The sequence below is a fragment of the Copidosoma floridanum genome, unplaced genomic scaffold (assembly GCF_036245765.1).
Source record: "Copidosoma floridanum isolate Cflo_tuat_1 unplaced genomic scaffold, Cflo_Japanese_pri ptg000020l, whole genome shotgun sequence".
In the NCBI taxonomy this organism is placed as follows: domain Eukaryota; kingdom Metazoa; phylum Arthropoda; class Insecta; order Hymenoptera; family Encyrtidae; genus Copidosoma; species Copidosoma floridanum.
In genome coordinates, this window is record NW_028321897.1 from 9592186 (window position 1) to 9614824 (window position 22639).

Consider the following 22639-nt stretch of genomic DNA (forward strand, 5'->3'; position numbering starts at 1 on the left):
TATTTCAAGTATCAAAGGACTCTTTGAAGTGATACTCTCCTATAGGTGCGTTTTGCACTATAGAATAAATCAACGATCTCAGATTAGTGACCTTGAGAAAAAGTGTAACTAAACTGGATTTTGCTTTGATTCTCCTCCTTTGCCCCACCCTTTGTGACGTAATTCTGGTCTCCAGTACTACATTCAATAACGTTATAGCACCATACATCACAACATTACCCCACCACACTAGACCACCTATTAAAATTTTTTTAAATTTTTTCTTTAAATCAATGTCATAAAAAAAAGAAAAAAAAAGATTTAAAAGAGATCCGTACACCCATCCTCTTGCACACTGAGCAATATTTTTACCCACTTTGCTATGAGCAGGCCGTACAATGGAAAATCGATTACTTAACTTTATCTTACAGTTCGTAACATATTTCTAATTTAAATTCTTATTCACTATTAATGCAACTAAACATTATATAAATAAATTATTTTTCCAATAAAATATATATTTGGTATCTGTTTTTTTTTTAATTTGAAAATCAGTATTTACAAACAGAGAAGCTTTCATAGGTATTACTAAACATTTACTAACTTATTATTTATTAATATTTCTTAATAAGTAAATAATTGTTTATACAATTTTTTACATTTTTTAATAACTTTGATACTAAAAAAAAAAGTTTTTAGTACTGTTTAAATACAATAATTGATTTTTTCGTTCTCTTCTTTCACAAAATTCTCTTCGTAATTGAGAACAAACTTCAGAGAGGTAGGAGAAGCGCAAACATATGCTGCAACGCTGGAAATTTCTTTTTATATGGATCAGCTTAAATACACGCTTTTACACATACTTGACCCATTTTTTCTTGTGTTCGGATACAAAAAAAGATTAGTACATATATGTATAAATCCATTTTAAAATAAAACAGGTTCATCTAAAAGTAATTTTTTGTACAAACAAAAATTGTGGGACTTGTACTAATCTTATAAATGTAATTTTAAGTGATTTTTCCATAAGGTTATACGTTTGAGTGCAATTTTTTAAAATTAAACATGCGAAAGATGGTACAGATGAATAATCTGAAATTTTTTTTGGGTATTTCTTATAGTATTTTAAGTATACTTTTGATGTTTAAATAATATCTGTTAAATGAGCCCTTGTGTGATGAACTTCCTGAAGGGACACTGTTTATATTGTATTGTGCCATATTATAATGTTTATATTGTTTTATTTAATAAATATCAGTATACTTATTGAAACCATATTCAACTAACGTAGGTTTACTCATTCCAACGATAATTGCACTACCTTTGTACACAATATCGTTTCATGCAATGTATGTTTATATTTATAATTATATAATCTGCTATATAATTATATAGAAGTAAGACTTATAACTTTGATACTCAAGCACCCATTGTCATTTGTTTTTGTCACTTTTTCAAAAATTATTCAGGTACATTACTTGAGGTTATATTGCTTATTAAGGTATATCATGTAACGTTATAAAAATCTTAATATAACAGCCCGTGTTGACATACTCATTTTTTTTTAAGTAGGGTAACAGCTACACGGTGGACATCGCTGAAAAAGAAAACAATTTTTGTTAATACCACATAAAATGATTTCAAAATTTATTTAGAGCTCTGAACAAGTGTCTAAGATATGTAATGGACCTCCTTATAGCTTACTTATCTATTTATTATGACATCTTGTGTACATGGGACGTCCAAAAATATTAAACATTTATAAGTTAAGGCACCCTCTATGGTGACATAACGTAGAAGTAAAGATCAGAGATTCGTTAGAGATGAGGCAGGAAAGTTACATAAAAAATATTTTACATTTCACATGATGAAGCTCTGTATGCAAAGCATAAAGCTCTGAAATGCATCCAACATTTGCATGGGCCCAGTATACACAATAATGTTGGAAAACAATAAAAGAAAAATAGAGATTTGAACATGTTTCATCTGAGATTGTCAGTGGAATCCTTAAGTACCACAGTAACAACAATTGTAGCCAGAAACGCTGGTTTCGCAGAATTAAATTATTGCATATGATATGCATTAACTTACCATGGGTACACGGGTGTCCTTTATGCACCAAACTTGATTTTTCAATGATTCTTATCCCTAGCTTTTTTTGTTCTGTTCCAAAATGAAAATCACAAAATTATCTTTTAAATAATAGTTATCACATGAAAGAATGATTTTTCTTGAAAATACTACCACTAATTGTAAAGCATATCATACTCTAAAGTAAAATAAGCCATGAAGTTGGTAGTAAATAATAAGAAACACGAAAACAGGCCTACTTGACGGTTGCAATAACATTTGATCTTTTACCAACATTTTTAACTCAAGTTTGAACAAGAAACCCAAGAATGATTAAAATTGCAGTCAAAAGTTAAGTAAATCTCTTAAAGGCACATCTGAAAATGGCAATTGTCAAATTATTTCATTTGAATAGTGTTGGATTTACTAAAGCCTACGTACAAGGGCACATACAGCCACCTACCGATTAAGACCTCCTCCCTACGGTCACTAGCCGAGAAGGCAATACACCCTGAAGTAAAAAAAAAAGAAACTAAAGATACAGAGTAAGAAAGATGCGTCAAAATTTAGTGACTCATCAACGACCAAGGTAGGATATCATCAGCTTTTGTGCAAAGCAGCAAAGCATGGACAATAAGGTGTTGGGACAATCTAAGGTTAAAGGGACTTGTAAAAGAAACGTAAAGAAAGAAAAAAAGGGAGAATAACAGATAGAAAAACCCTTAACCAAGAGTCACTTAACTCTTGTTAATTAAACAGTGATCCAAATAGGTAAGCTGGTCCAAAGTTGGCCCGTGCTTAAGGATTTAATGGATTAGCTTTTACAACTTTAAATAAGAAGATTATAACGTAAAATGAACACAGTTCTATAGAATTTTTTTGTTTTTAAATTCAATGACCATGTTAACCTCGGTTTTTTATAATGATTTTTATTATCCTATACATAGATGAATTCAATGTCTGTATTTTTAGCAGTGAGGGTATAAAATTAACACAAGATAGTGCAAAATTTGACTTTTTGTTGAAAGGTCAATATTTTAAGCCAAAAAATAAGCGAGGTCAAATAAATCGAACTTTCAAGCTCTAAGAGCCTCTTGAGGACCCAGAAATACGGTTTAAGAGAGCAAGCAGCGTAGATAGTACTGATTATCTGAGCCATACGCCTTCGAGTGGCCTGAATCTCAAATATCGCACTTGGATCTTCTTGCAAAAGGATCTTTGATAAAAATCTTTTGATTCTCTGGACGCAACATCAAAGTCACATCATTTTATGTCGAGGGGTATTCGAGGGCAATCTCGACTTACATCATCTCCAGGACGTCGACTGCGTGCTTCAGCACCTTGCCAAGCAGCGATTTCATGAATCAGAGTAACCAACCGATAACAAAGAGATCTGTCTGACCAACACTAGGGTATTCCAAGCTTATCCTCAAAGGGTTGACATGTCTATATCCATCAGTACAGGCCTAGGACATAACAATTTGGTGTTAGTGGTAGGATTGTTTTGGAGGTTATCCCCTGGACTACGTTTTAAAAATGCTCCTTCTTTGTTGACTTGTGAAGGGACTCCCTGAGCACTACTACTACTGGAAATAGAGGACTGTTGTGACAGCTGCACTACAGGCTGCGCAAACATCTACTAGGTCCCCTGCTGCCTTGCTTTACGAGCCTGTTCCACCTACCATGGCACGGCTAACACCATCCCAAGGCGCGACATCTGTGGCGTGAGAGGCTACGTCAAGGCATCGTTAAATCATCACTCTATGGCGAATCTTCCAGTGGCACATCATGATTTAATCAAGACGAGAACTGCGACGTGTTCAGGAGTAACAAGCACCATCCATTTTTCACTTTTGGTTGAGTATTTTAGTTGGCTAAGTAATTATTCATCAAATTAAAAGGTGATTGATCTAAGAAAATATCTAATTCATGAGCTGTAGAACTGATGAATGCCTTAGATAGTTGCGAAACGTTTAGTGATACAAGCTACATGACTGACACTGATCATAATAGTTTGATTATTAATTAGGGTTCAAGTTACTTATTTGACTTGAGTTTGGACAAAAATTCTTAGTACCAAAAAAATTAATGTTACTGGGTGCACATCCAATCACTATGAATATTTTTAAAGTATGAACGACATTAGTTAAATAACTCCTCAATTCAACGGTTACTATATTTTAGTCACCCAGTTTACTCGTAAATGTGAGAAAATCTAAGCGCTTGCAAATCCAAACAAAAAAGACTTCTTTTTACAATGGACTGAATCAAAGATTACTGGAAATGCTCGTAAACGCATGCATTATAAAGATTTTGGAACTTTAGACCAGTTATTCTTAGAATTACCATCACTTTTCTTATCCCCCCAAAGTTTGATTAAAATACAATCTGAATTATCTCAAATTATTAAAAAACCTCAAAAACCTATAGTCAATTTCAAGGCAAGAGTGATATCGCTTTTGCAGAGAGCCTTAGAATTAGAGAGAATACGCCACCTTCTACTATTTAAGGCATAAGCCCAGGAGCTATTAGTGCCACTGTGGAGCAATTCTCTTTCGGACTTCAAAACGACATCGCGATTAAATTATGAGAAAAGAAATACTTTACCTTGAACGACGCTATTAAAAAGGCCCTTAAGGTTGAATACATTTCTCAAGAAAGACAAGATTTGCAGAAAACATCCTCCGATATGAACTGTAATCCAAAAAGGGCGTACTACCATACTATTTGCGATAATGATATGCGTCTTAAATGTTATCAATGCATGGAGCCTGGCCATTTGGTCCAGAAATGCGCGCAAAAAAAAGTAAAGCGAAAGAATCGTGAGAATTATCGACCTGCAAACAATCCTAGCAACCTCTCCAACTCTGCCCCGATTGACACCAGCAGTGCTCAAGGTTCTGATAACTCGCAGATCTTGAATAACTCCTGCACTTTTTGTAAACGGTCCTAAGTCAGGTAATAATCGGCCACGGTCTGCTAATTGCGTATACCTCTAGGACTCTAGTAAACGCAGAACTTAACTATACGATAACAGAAACAGAATTACTTTTTTTAGTTTTTGCTGTAAATGAATTTTTACCCTACTGATACAGAAGAAAATTTACAGTAATAACAGATCATTATCCCCTGATCTGGTTCAATTCCATCAAGGACCTAGTGTCACGGTTAGCTAGGGGAAAAACAAGGTTGAGTTAATTCGATTATGACATCGTTTACAAGGTTGAGAAAATAAATTCAAATGCAGATGCTCTTACTCGAAACTCAGTCCTTGATAGAAATGATCCTTCAGGGATCAACGTGAGAGAAAGACTATTAACTAACAGTCAAAATGATAAGGATAAATTGGAATTACCTGGACTGTGGGGAGACCTGATCAGTTTATCTATGGTACCCAGGCTGGAAAAAAAGAAGAAAAACGGAAAGAGATATACCCTGAGCAGCGTATTTCTGGTTCCCAGGTTAGAGAAAAAAAGAGATAAAAGGAACTTCAGAGATATACCCTTGGTGAGAAGGGGAGAAAACAAGAAAAAAATCAGAGAACAGTTGGAAATTGACAAAGGAACGCCCTCGGAAATAACGCATCTAAGAGAGAATGTAAGAATCATAGGAATCATGCATGAAACTAACGATATGATAAAATAAAAGAAGAACTAACAGTAATATCAACAAAACTAACGTTAAAAAAGTAAAGAACTTAGGGAACGACGGTCAAATTTTTGAAATTGATACAGCACTGGTATTATTTATAAATAGAATTATGTATTACAGAGACCCCTTAGTATTGAGATATGACAACTTAGCTTATTTTCCAGCCACAGATTGTAAAATAACGACGCCTGTAGGTCGATAATTGGCAGATTTGGGCCTTATAAATATTGATAGTATTAGAGGCCAAAGTATAAGTTGAGGTGCAGTGACTTGCACGACACTCTCTACCAAGAGAATAATATTTTCTTTATTTTTCAAAAGGAAATAAAATAATATTACTTCAAAAACTGCAGTTATTTGTTTGTTATAAGTCTTACATGAAACAAGAAAAACCACAAGGATTGAAAGCGTTAGTTAAGCCTAAAAAGACGACAACTTCGAAAGTATTTCTTTGATCTCTATAGAAAATTACAAAAATTAAATTGGAGGGACACTTGTATACTTAGGCCGAGATACCCAGCATATTAAAAGAAGCTTAGGATTTTGTTATTAGGAGTCATAAGGAAATGGCAAAAACATACAGATAAATTCGCGAAAAGTTTTATTAGGATGGTGTAAAACAAGATGTTATGGAGTACGTTAAAACTTGTGTAGAATGTCAAAGACCAAAGCTCGCTCGCATCGGTACAAGGTTACCCATGACCATTATTGCCACTCCTACAGAGGCCCTGGGAAGGAGAGATGGTTTCGACTATGTTCACTCAGGACTTTATATGCCAGTTGTCCAAAGTCAATTCGCACTGTCCAAAGTAGCAATTTTTAAAATAGGCTATGAGAAAGATTTGCAAGAACTTTGAAAACTTAGCAACTTTTATCCACTGCGCTTTGGCCCCAGACAATGGGCTCCCTCGAAAGAAGGCATTACACTCTCATAGAATATTAAAAAATGTACACGGATAAAACAGATTGAGATGCATGGATGAAAAACACGATATTTTCTTACAATATTTTCGTGCATTTAGCCCATAGTTTTACCTTTCATGAATTAATCTTTGGGCAAAAAGCCAGACTTTCTTTATACCATGGAAACAAACAACTCTTAGGAAGAATCGTAAATATTGGTGATTTATTCTTGGAAAATAACAAGGAACATTAAAGGTCCAGTGGCCTCTCAAGGACCTAGAAACAAGGTTTAAGAGAAGCAGGCAGAGCAAATAGTACTGAGCATCTGAAAAATACGCCTCCAAGTGGCCTGACCTTTAATTATCGCATTTAGACCTTCTTGCAAAAAGATCTTTAATAAAAATCTCTTGATTCTCTGGACACAACATCAGAGTCGCATCATTTTAAGTTAAGGGATACTTAAGGGAAAGCTCAACTCACATCTCCAGAACGACGACCTCGTGCCTCAGCACCTTGCGAAGCAGTGATTCCACGGCCTTGAGTAACCAACCGATAATAAGGAGACCTATCTGACCAGCACCAGGGTGTTACCACGCCGATCCTTAAAGGGTTGACGTGTCGATATCCATCGATACAGACCCAGAACATAACAAACTCAAGCAAATGCAGTTTTTAATGCAATTAGAGAATGTGATATTTGTGATAATATTGACGTAGTTGATTGTGATGCAATAATGCGAATTTAAAAGATAAAGCTGGAGCAGTAGTTCTTTTAGAAGATCTCATTGATACAAACTTACACTACTTACCGTATAAGCATCACACTTTTTAAGTTATTCTAGGTTATTATTTCCAGTTAAAATTTTCTGGAACTGTACGACCAAACGTCACGTAATTTCCAAAATTAAAGGAAGCATAGTGAGATATTAATGAAAAAAAATTTTAAAATAGTTTGGTCTAAGACAATGTTTCAAACGAGTATTTGTGCAGTTACAAAAAAAAGTAATAGAAATTATTCAGAACTACTTGGAAACTCAGTTATTAAGAGACGACTACCACAAATTGCTTAAGTCAAATTTATTGTTTTTAGGAATTAAACATTCATAAGATTAAGTCTCGTAAGCCAGGTGCTTAATACCGTAGGAGGTAGACGTCTCAGGCAATTGACTGTTTGACAAAAAATTTTTATGTTCAACAACTCGTATAATTTAAAAGAAGATAAAAAAAAAATTTGTACGATATTTGTCAATTTATTGTGAGTATTTATACAAGAGCTTGGTTCATAGCTTCATTAGCAATCAATGCACCTGTCAATAGTATTAGATTTAAAACAAACCTTTATGCTTATTGCGAAATGAGTTTCATGATATTAGAAATATCAGTGAAAATATTTTCGAATTTTTTGTGGTATTTAAATTTTGAAGTAAGTGCAATTTTTTTTTAATGATAAAAAACGTCTAGAAATAGAATATGAAATGGTTTAAGCATTACAAAATTAATCAAAAAATTCTAGTTTGAAGCATTACAAAGATTGCTCGGCATTGAGTCAGAATTTTAAACTAATAAGATTTATAAGTTTATCAATAAAAATTCTTTACAGTTTTTTTTTTATATTATAGTGCTCTACGTCAGGCTCCTTTTAATAAAAAGACTACTATAGGCACTTAGCACTTGGAAAAGGGACAAGAAAAGGGATGGGAGGCTTCCCAGTACAGGATGGAGGTATGGAAAAATTAGGCAATTTTTGCTGCAAGAAGGTTGCCTCATCCCTCCTCGAGGACCATTGCATGGTAAAAAAGCACATGTGAAAATTTGTAGAGATACTTGCCCGAAAAAGTCACACTAGCCGGCAATCGAGCTACGGTCTCCCGCATGCAAATTAACGACCTAGCCAACTGAGCCACCATGCGCTTATTCACTACAGTTCTTAAAAGATTAAGAATGAATACACAATTTCTCGAACAAGATTGCTAAATGTGGACAAATAACCAGAGTAACATTGATGGTAAAAAAAAGATGAAAATTGAGAGAGAAATAGAGCTGTTCACTTAATATAATAGTACATGAAAGTGCTATGCACTTAAGAGTATCAAAGACAATACCTATTTTATGTTGTAAATAAGCTTTAAAAAAAAAATTAATGAGAAAAAAAAAACTTTAGTTAAAAAAAATTGGGTAAACACATAAATAAAAATGAAACGTACCAGAAAATTTATGTTTTCATTTTATTCCTAAACTGAATAATCAGCTATTCATCCTCTCAGAATACAGTATATTTTATGTATGTAACAACAGAGAATTACTGTACACCCCATAGTTTTTTCCTTCAGTGTTGTAATGTGAAACCTTACATCTATGATGCGATACGAAAAAATAAGGTTATTTTGATGTGTTCGTAATTTAATTGTAAATCCATTAACTGTAGCTATGACTCACAGCCTGCTATGCTTATTTTACTCATAAAAACTGATTGTGAAGAGGGAGAGGTATGTTAGCATTAAAAAAAGAAATTGCACTGATTCTAATAATTTAATACTACAAGTGATTTACAATTTTTTTCACTGACATTTCTAATGTCATGGAATCAACTTCGCGATAAGGATACAATTTTTTTTTTAATCTAATATGATTAACAGGTGCATTAATTGCTAATGGAGCTGTGTACCAAGCTTTTATATTAATACTCACAATAAATTGACAAATATAGTACAAATTTCTTTTCATCTTTTTTTCAACTAAACGAGATGTAACACATATAATTTTTTAACAGTAAATAGCCTTAGACATTGACCTTGCATGATAATAAGCGTCTAATTTACGAAACTTAAAGCCTTGTTAATGTGTAATTCCTTAAAACAATAAACTTAACTCAAGCAATTTGCTGTTGCCATCTCTTGGTATTTGAGTTTTCAAGCAGTTTCGAATAAATTCTATGACTTTTTTTTTTTACGAATGCACAAATATTCGTTTGAAACATAGTCAAAGACCAAACCACTTTGAAAATTGTTTTTATGGATATCCCACCAATCATCCTTAAATTTTGTTAGCAATGCGACGTTTGGTCCTACAGTTCCAGAAAATTTCAACTGCAAAACAAGAACTTGAAATTATTCCAAAAATGTGATGCCTACACGGTAAGTAGAGCAAGTTCTTATCTACTAGATCTTCTAAAAGAGCTACTCCAGTTTCACAACCTAAGCTTGCGTTAGTCGTATAACAACAAACTGCGTCAATACTTCCGCACAAATCCTATTCTTAAATTGCATTGAAAACTGCAATAGTTTGAGTTACTCCTCTGCTGTATGGTAGTGACAGTTTATCAAGCCGTTAATCTGCTTTACCCGTACTTATTAAAGTTAGAACGCGATCTGTTCGTTTGCACATTAAATGTTCTGGTATAAGTTTTCCGTCGAAATAATATACTGCATTACCAATTTAATCACCTTGCATTAATGTCTTTTTTATCATTTTCGTTTTTTTTGAGCAAATTTTTTTCTGGGTCTAATAAAAACAGCTTTTGTTCATTATGAGCTCGTTTTAATCGTACCAGAAGGCTTTAGCTACTACTCCGATAATAATTGTTGAATTTCGATAAGAAACTTAGCAACTATCCAATGTCATTACGACATCCTTAGTCAAAATATTTATTCGACCTCACTTATTTTGTGGTTATAAGTATTGACTTTTCAATAAAAAGTCGAAGTTTTCACTATCTTGTACCAATTTTATTCCTTCACTGCTCAGAATAAAAACTTTTAATTTATCTAAACATAGGATAATTAAAATTATTTAAAAAAAAAACAAAGGTAACATGATCATTAAATTTAAGAATAAAAGAATTTTACTCAACAGTGTAAGCTTTACGTTGACTTTATTTATTTTAAGTTTTAAAGTATAACAGTTCTTAAATATCTTAAATGAACAATAAATTATTAATATTTATACATTATCCACCTGACTCTGTGACTAACTTATTGTTAATTGTGAAAGTAAGCTTTTCAAACATATTTTGGACAACGGTCTTGATCGAAGCATCATTTAGAGACTCGAGATGATTCGTTAAGTAGGAGAAGTTTTGGGTACTGCATTCTTCTTAACATAACTTTTTTTTAAACAAATTTTCAAATCTAAAATAAAAGCAAAGAAGTAGTTGTTTATTAAACATCAAAACGAAGGTATTTTTTACAAAGCTGTATTTTCATTAATACTTTTTTTTTATTAAATAGTATGTAAAACTTTGTAAATTTTAATAGAAATTACTACTATACCATCATCGGTTAACATGATAGCACTATTTAATTTACGAGTATGAAGTAAAGACTAAATCGGTGAAACATGCATGACATCTTTTTTCTCAATATTTTTTAAATCATGCATACAAGCAATGTTGAAAAGCATAGTTAATTAATGAATAAACATTTTTTAATTAACTTCGTTTTCTTTTTTCTCCTTTCGTTTAAAAATATCTGTTTACTTCAAGTATAATTTTATCAATTTGTAAGTACAATACTGATCCCTTCTAACATTGACATTTACGCTAGTCCAAAACAATTTAACTGACAAAATAACTAACACTGCTGCCTCTTTTGATGCATTTAAATATGTCATCACATATTGAAATGTCAAGTCTTAAAAAATAAATTACTTTAAACTTATATATTACTTGGTTACTCATTACCAGTAATTTTTTTGGGGGTCAATCGAACTAAAAAAACTTTATCTTGAATGTTATAGGTATTTATTTCACAAATATAATTCAACTAACAACGCGCAAAATAAATTATATAATACACCAGATCAAAATACACTTAGCTTCACACTATAATCGTTTAAAAACTTCATGATCGTAACCGGCACTTTATTTATTATATTTAAATTCGATATGGAATTTGTCCTACCGACTTGTGACGTTACCTCATATATTTGCTTAATTCAAAATTGACCTTTGGTAAGATCTCTCGCAGACACTGTCTCAGTGGCAAGATGCAGAAGCAGCATAAGATAAACTCCTGTGCATGTTGTCTGCTGTATTATTTAAGTATTAATTTACTGTTAGGGACATAATCAATGAAAAGTAGAGTCTAATTTACAGTATACAATAGTAAGCTCAAAATACCATCCTTTTTTTTTTTTTTTTTTCTTTTAATAAATTTAACAAGTGCCGAAAAATATATATTCAGATTTTTGTTGTAACTGTGTGAAAAAAATGATCTCCAATTTTCCATTTATATAACCTCTTAAGTGTAAGCCTGCAAGCTAATAACTAAAATGATAAAAAGTGTAACTCTGTGCAAGTTTAACAGTATTCTTTAACAAAACCTGACTCATCTAACTGTTGTTTCTGTGATTTTTACGTGTTGAAAACATAAATGCTTATTTCAGGTGTCTGTAGTAAAAACAACTAAAGACACCTTTCTATTAGCACAGTTATTTTAATTCAAGTTTAAAAGTGGTGATGATCCCTTTCGACAAATCTCAATAGGCGTAACAGCTTCATCAATGATATTAACTGTAACTGTGGACTATATCATTAGCACATCGTCCGTTTATCGTCAAATAAGGACATCCAAGAGGTAACTAGTTTTATTTCTTACTCTGGCACTTAAATAACTAGTAGGTTAGCAGGCAATCTTTGCGGGAAGTGAACTTTTGGACAAGATAATCTGTTAAATCCTTAGGCAGGGGCTAGCTTTGGACCAGCTCACCCATCTGCATTACTGTTAGATCTACGAGAGTTTGGTGACCCATAGTTAAGGCCCTTTCTCTCTTTGTTTTTTACTCTTTCTTACTCTCTCTATGTGTCTTTTACAAGTTGCTTTAATCTAAGATTGTCCTAACATCTCATCATCAAAGCTTCGCTGCTTCGTATAAAAACTGATGATGTCCACCCTTGGTCGTAGATAAGTTACTGACTTTTGATGCATCTTTTTTACTTTGTAACTCGAGATCTATTTGTTCTTCTACTTTGGGGCGTATGGCATTCCTGGCTGGTCACCCTCTGGAGGAGGTTTTAGTCCATTTTTATTTAGTGCCATTTTTAGTAGTGTCTGTAAAACGGATACCTTATTTGAGGCTGCAATTTTAATTATCCTTGATTTTTTCCTTAAACTTGAGTTTACAATGTTTGTATGAGATTGAAAGATATTGCATCCGTCACATTGGCCTGTTTTTGCGATTCTTATCATTTGTTAGCAGCTGCAATGCTTATTTTACTTTAGAGTATGATATGTTCTATCAAAAGTGATTGTGTTCGTTGAGAACGGCTATTTTTTATGTGATAATTGTTATTTAAAAGATAATTTTGTGATTTGAGACAAAAAAATTGATTTTTGGTATTTTGTCTACTTTTAACCTATGCGAAATTTTACTAAGAATTTTTTTCTGGCCAAAAAAAGTTCAGCAAATAGTTTAAAGTCAGCTTAACATAATGCAATACTCTTTAAGTGGATTTGATACTATTAGATTAGAAAAAGAAAATTGTTTCTCATAAGTGTAAAAACTCACATGTTACAAATGGGAAATTGATTTGTGTTTGGTGACACGTGTTAACTCTATTATTTTTTAAGTTTGGTGGTACAGGTTTTTAGTGTGGAACATAACGAAGAGAGCATGGTGCATCAATGATTGGGAAATAAAATTTTGTGAATACACGATACCCTAAGAGGTATATATACATGTTGGAGTGGAAGTACTGGAGAAATAGTGCAAAATGTTGAGCAACACTTGATTGGTTGGCAGTCTTTCTGGAATCTAAGACTTAAAGTGTAAACATTTATAGGGAAAAGGACCATTTACTGTGACATAATGATAAAGTTGAGATCAGTGATTTATTGGTGGTGAGGCAGGAAAACGATGTACGGAAGTATCTAACATCATCTATGATAAGGCTCTCTATGAAGAGCTCTTCATAGAGATAATGCATACGTCCAACATTTTCATTATCCCAGTATGTCCCAAAAGGTTGAATAAACAAGAAAGAAAGGGAGGGATTTGAACGTGTTTCGCCTTAGATCGTGAACCACCTTTCACTGCTACATAATGTAGAAGTTAATGTGATCCGCTAGGGATGAGGCAGAAAAATAACGAAAACAGCTTTATCACGGAATATATTAGATACTTTTGTATTGAATTTCATTTGCCCATCGTATTCTATTCAAAATTAATAGCAAAATAGATAAGGCACTAAAATTCTATTAAGACAAGTTTAGAAGGTGTATTCCAACTTTATTGTAAAAAGTCGAAGAATTTGTAAGTATCATAAGACTGTACGTTACAAGACAAATTTCTTTATGCTTAATATCGTGACCTTAAAACAGTGTATTATTTATCAACTTAATAAGATCATTGATTGTACGCTTCTCAAAATTATGATAACAGTAAAATCATTATTAAATAAGGACTACATTAACAAATTCAATTATCTTCTAACGTATTTATTAAACTTTTATTAAGTCTGTTATAAACTATTTTAAGATAATAATAAACATACAAATGAATTGTGTTACAGATCGATTTAGTATCATTTTAATCTGTCAACGTCGTTGGTGTTAATTGTAATATCATCATTTACAATGCTCATATCATTTTTGCAATGAAAACTATGTTTGTTGTCGGTAAGAATATTACGTAAAGTGAGCTCTCATGATATTAGCTCACCAGCAATAAACTCCAAAATTTAAATTTACTTACATGTAACTGGACAAGCGTAAAAATAACAAAATCTTGGTCTTCTGCCTCAGCTACGAAAGATGCTTTTTTTTAACAATCTGTTATGCACAGATAAATTTTAACAAAGCATTTAATCCTTAACTGTTGAACGAGAATCACCAGAACATTAAGATTGACCATATTGTACAGTTAACTCACCTTTTTTTTTTTTTTTTTAGTAAATGGTAAACGTACTCATTATTTTCCATTCAATTATTTTTATTACAATAGGTTTCTGTAATTAGTAAACTATGACCAGCAGATTTGTTAAAAAACTTTAAAAGCTGCGTGTATTTTCTTTAAGAATCTTCTGTTACCATTTTCAAAACAATAGCAATTAAGTTATAGCACATGACCCAGATTTTTTAAATTTTCTGCAATATGACGCAGCTAATAAACATTAAATGTCACTGCTAATTTCCTATAGTACAAAATTCAGTCCTTATATTCTGTATAATTTCAAAATTTTTTATTTAAAATACTTCTAGACAATCTCTTAATAAGATTTTAAGATGATAAGGGCATTTATTCATTAAATTTCTCTATCTGCTTTTTTCCCAATAAGTAAAGTTTGTTACTTTAAGTCCAATAAGCCAAAAATGGTTTAGCGATACCTAACATAAGCAGTGCATGTAGTCTGATGTAAGCTTGTATACAGTATTGAAAAGTTTCAAATGTACTAAGGATGTTACTCCTAAAAGTGCAAAAACAGGTAATTTTATTTCTTTGCTTTCATTTATGGGTGTAATTGTATCATTGTAATTCCTGTTGGGCACTTGATTACCTAAAAATGTGTATTTTACTACTGTACACTTGAACCCTTGTTCCAGGATGCCAACGTTTAAAACCTTGCGACGTTGGTATTTCTGCAGAGCTAATACAATCACAAATTCTATACGATCTTATAAACTGCTATTTAATTCAAATTTTCTATACCTGTTTTATTTGACAAAGAGTCAATATAATCGGTAAAGTCTTTCATAAGAAATTTGTGAGGAGGCTTACTTTTTTCAAACCATATACTTTTCACGATAAGATTAAATTTTCTTATTTAAATATGAATTTTATAAATGATGATCCGTATAGATTTAATTTTTAAAAAATCAGCGATGTGTGATCGTTTTTATTTTCTTTTTTAAAATAAATAATGATAACAAATATATTATTTGTTGAGCTAGAGATAATATCTCTCGTCAGTTTTCTTACGACCGACCAATACATAATCAGTAAAGGGCGGGGTGTCAATGGTTATCTCTTCACACTTATGGACCAATCTTTTACGCCCTCTATTACTTTAATCATCGACTAAAACGCATTTTTTATACTATTTTACTTGCCACTTTAAGATTCTTTTACTTTCAGCTTCCATACAACAACCTACCTACTGTTACGACCAAATCTCCATAAGGAGCTGTTGCTGACAAAGGATACCGTCTTCAGGATACTAAGCTTGTTTGCTTTATTAATACCATTCCAGTATTCTAGAGTATATATTTTTATTGTACATTAGCAGCCTATTAAGGACTATCACAGTAAACCACATGTATAATTGGGCCAACCCATAGGGGTACTCATCCTCTCCAAGGCTTTTTTTTTTTACGGCAAATTAATCTGTGTATATAGCTTAGTACGTGCTAACGCCGTATTAATCGTGGGATCAAAGTAGTACACGTGGTTACGAGTGTCATGTTGAAGGCAACTGAACTATCATATCTTTCTCATGTCCTCATCTTCTTCCTTTTTTTATTCCTACTTTGTCGTGAGCACTAGTTACAAAAGTAGTTACAAAAGTCCATCCAGTTACACATACACACTTACACCTTAATATCGTCAAGTTTGTAGACAACAATATTGCAATTTTAATTATGTTCAGCGTATACGCAGGGCATACGTGTTTCCAATCCTTCATGTCAATAAATCTTTTTTATATAGGACATGTGCTTTTTTCTTTAACATGTCATTTAATTTCTTTTTTGTATTTGCTTCATTGCTCAAAAATAATTACCATGCTATAGTTTTTTTTTTTTCACGAAGATACAGCCTTATTACATCCTTTTCGATGGGTTGCCAATTAGTAACGTAAGTATGTCATACTTACAAGAATATTTACAAAGGTGCAACTTATTTTACAGTATAAGGAATAAAAATAATTTTTTCATCTAAGTATAGTTCAGTTATGCTTGAACATTTTCTTCTTATTTTTATCAAACAAAACAATTTATCACTCACACATTAACATAGGTCAAACAAAAAAAAAACAAATTAAGAAAAAATGCAAGACATGTTAATTAACTTCTTATATTTTTTAGTTTTAACATTAGCTCTTGATATACAAGCTTAATATCTTATATACAGCAATAATAAGTGAAAGAGATAAAATAAGGGTGGACCAAGAACAAGCTGTGAAAGTCATTTAAAGTGCTACATCTTCTACTCACAACCTCATATTACATGACAAAATTAAGGTCACGATGGTTAGATTGATGACTATAATATACACAGCAAAGACAACATCCATAAAATCTTTAAAAATCGTCAATCCAGAAATTGTAACAAATAATTATTCAGCTGATAACAATACCCTTAGTTAAGTCAAGGTGTCTTTTTTCGAATGAACTTTAATTAATGCAGTTGCTTAAATAAAGGTGAAAATTGTAAGAACTTTTTATCTTTTTATATTCATAAATTTAAAAAATTTGTATTTGTACTCGTATAGAAATAATACAATAGTCTCTGTTTTTTTTTATGTATATAAAAAAATATATGTATATTCATACTAACAGAAGCCACTGATTATCTAAGAAGTGCATCAAAAAGATAAGTGCTTAAAAAAATACAGTTTTTTGCTGCGGAATATTTGATTCATGCAAGATTGAAAATCGTATACGAAATCGTTTACCATTATGATGAGAACGCATACATACAGGAAAAAATCCCCAAAGAAACTGGATTAATTAAATATCAATAAGATATTTCTTAAGTTGAAGATAATCTAAGCAATAAAAATGTTTATGAAACTGTACAATCTAATCGTTTGAGAAGTCTTGCTCGTAGGTTGGATAATTTACATAATAGATTAAATTCATGTGATTTGCTTGGGAATGGAAAAAAGGTTTTTCCTACTACTAAGGATAAGTGCAATCTAGCCAGATGCTATGGATTAGTTAGAATACATAAAGAAAATAAGCTGATTAGACTAATTGTATCTGCGATTAATTCACCAACTTATTCTATTTCAAAATGGGTATCAAATTTTTTGAAGACAAATTTACCACAATCAAAATTTAATATAAAGAATACTTTTTAATTGACAAAAGAAATTTCTCAGTATCAAGTTCCAAACGATTTTTGCCTAGTTAGCTTTGATGTAGTAGCCCTTTTTAACAATATACATTTTGAATCAGTTAAACAAGCAATAGAAAGACGTTGGCATATTTTAACTCTTAAAACTAATTAATCATTGACTGTATTCTTGGAGATCATTAAATTCATACTAAATAATAGTTTTTTTGTCTTTAACAATAAATATTACAGACAGATTTTTGGTTCTGCCATGGGATCGCCTTGCAGTCCTATATTGGCAGAACTAGTCATGCACGATTTAATTAATGATTTACTTTTTACAAGCCCCATTCCAATTGCATATTTTAAAATTTACGTCGATGATATTATAGCTTGTGTTCCAAAAAACAATACCAAGGATATTTTACAACTTCTTAACTCATTTGATAGTCACTTTAATTTTACAATAGAAGAACCCAAGAATAATTCTATTAACTTTCTAGATACAACTTTACATTGGGATAACTTAGGTAACATTAAAACGAATTGGTTTCAAAAAGATACACACGCAAACTCATATTTGAATTATTTTTCACATTTACCTGTATCTCAAAAAATAGGTGTTGCCATTTCCTTGGTTGACCGTGCTATTAAATTATCTGATGAATCTTTTCACAAACAAAATTTAAAAGAAGTTTCTATTATTTAACAGGCTAACAACTATCCGATAGAATTTATTACTAAATACACAAAAGTTCGTTTAAAAAAAGTTAAATTCCAATCTACGAGCGAGACCATATGTGATAATGTGAATTTTTTACCTTAAGATTTTGTAGTGTTACCACACATAAAACACTGTGATAAAATTTTTAGAAAAGGTTTTAATAAGTTCAATATAAAAGTAATTTTCAGATCTGTTTGTAAATCTGATTTTTTAAATAATTTAGGATAAGATAGCGTTGACACCACCAACAAAGTGTGTTCCGTTTATGGTTTCAAGTGTAAAAATTGTGATAAACATTACGTGGGACAAACTAGTAGAACTGTTGATACTCGAATGAAAGAATATGAACGCGATTGTAAAAACGAGAAAGATTCGTCTGTAGTGTATACACATATGAGAGATTATGGCCACACTTTCGACTTCGATTCAGTACAAGTACTCGACCAAGAATTTTGTTATTACAGACGTTTAATATCAGAAATGGTATATATCACTAAGTTAAATACTGTAAATAAGATTACTGACACTAATAATTTAAGTATAGTACTTAAATATTATATCAAACATTGTTTAAAATAATTAAAAATACAAGTTAGAGTTTTATCATGTGTTTGAATTTGCGCCGTTTGATACATGTATACAATCTTTCGATATTCATGTGTGTCGTTACTTACATGTACCTAGTCCTACATCAGATTATATTCAGACAGCTTAAAAGTCAGTCGGTTATATAAGACCAGATATAAATGTTATTTAATATTAAGTGGACGTTGCTCTACATAATTTGTAAGTTCATTTATTCTATTTAATTGTTTACACTTGCAGTTTATGGTAGCTGTTGTAATATTTATTTTCATTATAATTATTTTAACTCAGAGACTTGAAAAGGACTGCCTTACGTGCAGTCGAAACGTTGTCAACTTAATAAAAGACTGAATAGTAAGCCCTTGGAGTTTATTATTTCTTTGGATTTATTAATATTTTTCCTTCAACAAAATTTATATACAATCGCATAAAACTAGATCTGCTTTTTGCTGGGTCTGTTAACTTTAAAAAACCACTCAAGATAACGTAAGAGTCTTAAATGTGAGGACAACAGAATTTCGGAAAAATCACCGAGGAAACCAATGACTCCAAGGCTGCTGCCGTTTGCAGCAAATATATATATATATATATATATATATATATATATATATATATTGTTAACTGCTTTTTATAGTTCTCAACTGTAGACTTATTTGTCCTAATTGTAGTTCTCTAGACTTCCATTACCAACGGATCAACGAAAAGATTGGAGGACAATGCAAGTAGAAACTCCCATGGAAATCTTGGATTCAACATCAAATAAATAATTTCATAAAAGAGTTAATCAAAAGTGATATTGTAATTTTCATTTGTAAAACTTTGTTGTAGAAGTATGCTTCTTAGAAGATAAGTTTTTTCAAAGGTTAGAAATTCAAAGATTTAAAGTCTACTTGTTTTGAAGATGAATCTAGTGTAAGCAATCATTTGAGTTTGTCTTCAGGCAGCAGGTCAAATTATAGTGAACCAGAATTTTTAGTTGCTTAACATTTTCTAGTTTCGTAAAAATCCCAAATCTTACGTACTAGGGATGGTACATTGTAGACTGACAAGAGTCTGTATTTTATTTTCAATGAAAAATTCATACTAAAATATCACGTGCATTTTTGTTCTTTTACTCCTTTTAAAACTCGATAAGTAAATCATGCTCATTTGTAATATTATTTAAAAATATACATCATTATTTGGTTTTTTTGCTTACACATTCTAGTAATAACCATGTATCTCGAATTTTTGTAAATTAATCTTATAGTGACTCTTTTTCAATTGTCATTCTTTATTTTTCTCCGAATCAACAAGTAACTATTGTATAGTCTTAATTCTTTCAGTATAAGCTTCCAAGGTTCACGCGTACTGACTAAGTATAGGTCAAGTTTTTATTTCTATCCAATTAAAAAACGAAAATAAGGTTTTCTTTGGAATTTTTTTTTATAAGACACAAGGTTTATTTTTTATGTAATAACTTTTTTTCGGAGCATCAAACAGACTTTTTGTAGGTACCCATCTTGACTTTACGTGAGTATAGTCTGGCCATTATTTGTGCATCTTGTTACCTAAAAATCACAATGAACTGTTTGCCAAGGTCTTTTAGGCCACGGCTAGGGTGTAAGTGGTGCATGTGATCGTATTTTTTGATTTTCAACGCACGTATAGCAGTGATTTGCGATCTGTTCAATGTCCATCTCGAGGTCTGGCCATCACTCTTACAAGTGCGCTAACTCTTTTATCTTAACGATGCCCAAGTATGACAAGTAAAGATCATATAAGACATTACTCTGCAGACATTCTGGGATTACTATTCGGCAGCTCCCGAACAGACAATGCTTTTCTACGGATAATTCAGTTTGTTTTGCGAAATATTGTTTCTCAATCTCAAATCAAACTCTTCTGTCGTTGGGCTGACTACAAAATTCAATTATGCTTGATTATCTGGGATCTCATTTCGCTTCTTTTACAACTGTTTCGTAATGTACAATTTTTGCTTCAGCTATTAAAAAATATAATTGTGAATTTACCCTTTCGAATATTTCGGTTGTATCTTTGATTGGTAGTTTCGATACTGCGTCATAGTTAGCATGTTCACTTGACTTTATCCATTTGATTTCGTAATAGAATCCAAAAAGAAAAATTACCCAACGCTGTAGTCTCGATGCTGCTGTTTGTAGAACTCCTTTATTCAGGCTAAAAATGTATTCAAGGGGCTTGTGATCTGTATGTAAAATAACCTTGTGACCAAAAATGAAACTTTAAAATTTTTTTAATCCAAATGCATTTGCCACTGCCTCTTTGTCATTATTCACTCTGTTTAACTCTTTGTTTAGGATTGTTTTGAAAGCATACGCGACGGAAACTTCAGGGCTGTCGTCGTATTGGTGTGATAAAATTGCGGCCAAACCGTTGTGAGACGCGTCACATGCTACCAATAATTTTCGGTTCAGACCATAGTGGGCTAGCACCTTTAGTGAGATTATTTTATTTTTTACCCTCCAAAAAGCACCGTCATTCCTAAGACCATTCAAACTTATCGTTCTGTGCAGAATCACATAATGATTTAAGTTGTGTTGGTTGATTTTCTAAAAATCTTTCATAAATAAATTAATCCAAAGAATGATTTAAGCTGTTTGGCATTTTCGTACATTGCAAGTACATTTGACTTCAATTTGTGCAACCCGTCTTCATCTATAACAAATCCTAAAACTTTTATGTGATTCTCCATGAAGTCTTAATTAAACTCATTCAAACAAAGTCAACACTATGTTATTCTTTGACAAGCCGCTTGCAGATTTTTATAATGCTCCATATTTGTTTATTTGTAGAGTGTACTGAAATAGCCCAACGTGGATAAAAACCGTTTAATACTTCTGCCTTTCTTTGTACACTGAAAATAGCATGTAAGCATGCGGTTAATCTAGCTGCGAGAATGTTAGACTATTTCTCATTACCGCAAATATGTCGTCTATTTTTAGCTAAAGGACATTTTGTTATGTTCAGATGCAAATTTAAAGTTACTTTTAATCCCTGCGGATTCTAATTTTATCGTTACTTTTTGCTATTTAAAATATTAAAGTTGCCCACTCACTGGCTTCTATCTTTTCCAAGCTACCTAATTTTACCAACCAATCAATTTCTTGTTTTACCTTTGGTCTAAATGCCTATGACATATGCGTTGCTTCAGGTGCTACCGATTTCACATTAAATTAAAAAAGTATTTTTATTTCACATTTATTATACACACCTGGCGTATTAGTAAATAAGGTATCAAACTGTCTCAGTAAATTTTCAGGCCTCATGGCCTGAATATTAAACATCTCGTGTTTACTTTTAGCTATAATGTTTGATTGTTATAGACGATCCATTAGCCAAATGCCGAAAATTGCGAGCCATTGCCTTCCAATCAGTGAAACGTTGTCACTCTTGAAAATTCAATAGGTTAAAACTTTTGTGTTATTTTTAAGAATAACCGACAAATTTGTGATGGACCTCGCAATTTAATGGCTTTGTTTTTGTACGAAATAAATGTTCGTCTAACAAATCTTCCAGATATCATGTTAAATAGGTGCACAAATCGTATTTTATATTAGTGTTTTTACCATTAATTTTGACGTCGGAAAATATTGGCTCCATGCAGATTGCATTACAATCGAGTATTTTGATCGGCAGAACGATAGTGAGAGAACCAATCAAATTGCTGCCATGCGCCCAGCTGCTCTCGATGTCGTTGTTTTTTACCTCGCTTCTGTC

The 22639-nt window shown here is 31.9% G+C and overlaps 1 long non-coding RNA gene across 1 annotated transcript in view; it reads right to left on the bottom strand.

The window, feature by feature from the left end:
- The window catches only part of LOC149374371 (uncharacterized), a 249771-nt gene that overhangs the window by 12387 nt on the left and 214745 nt on the right, over positions 1–22639 (bottom strand). The gene's annotated exons all lie outside the window — the stretch shown is intronic.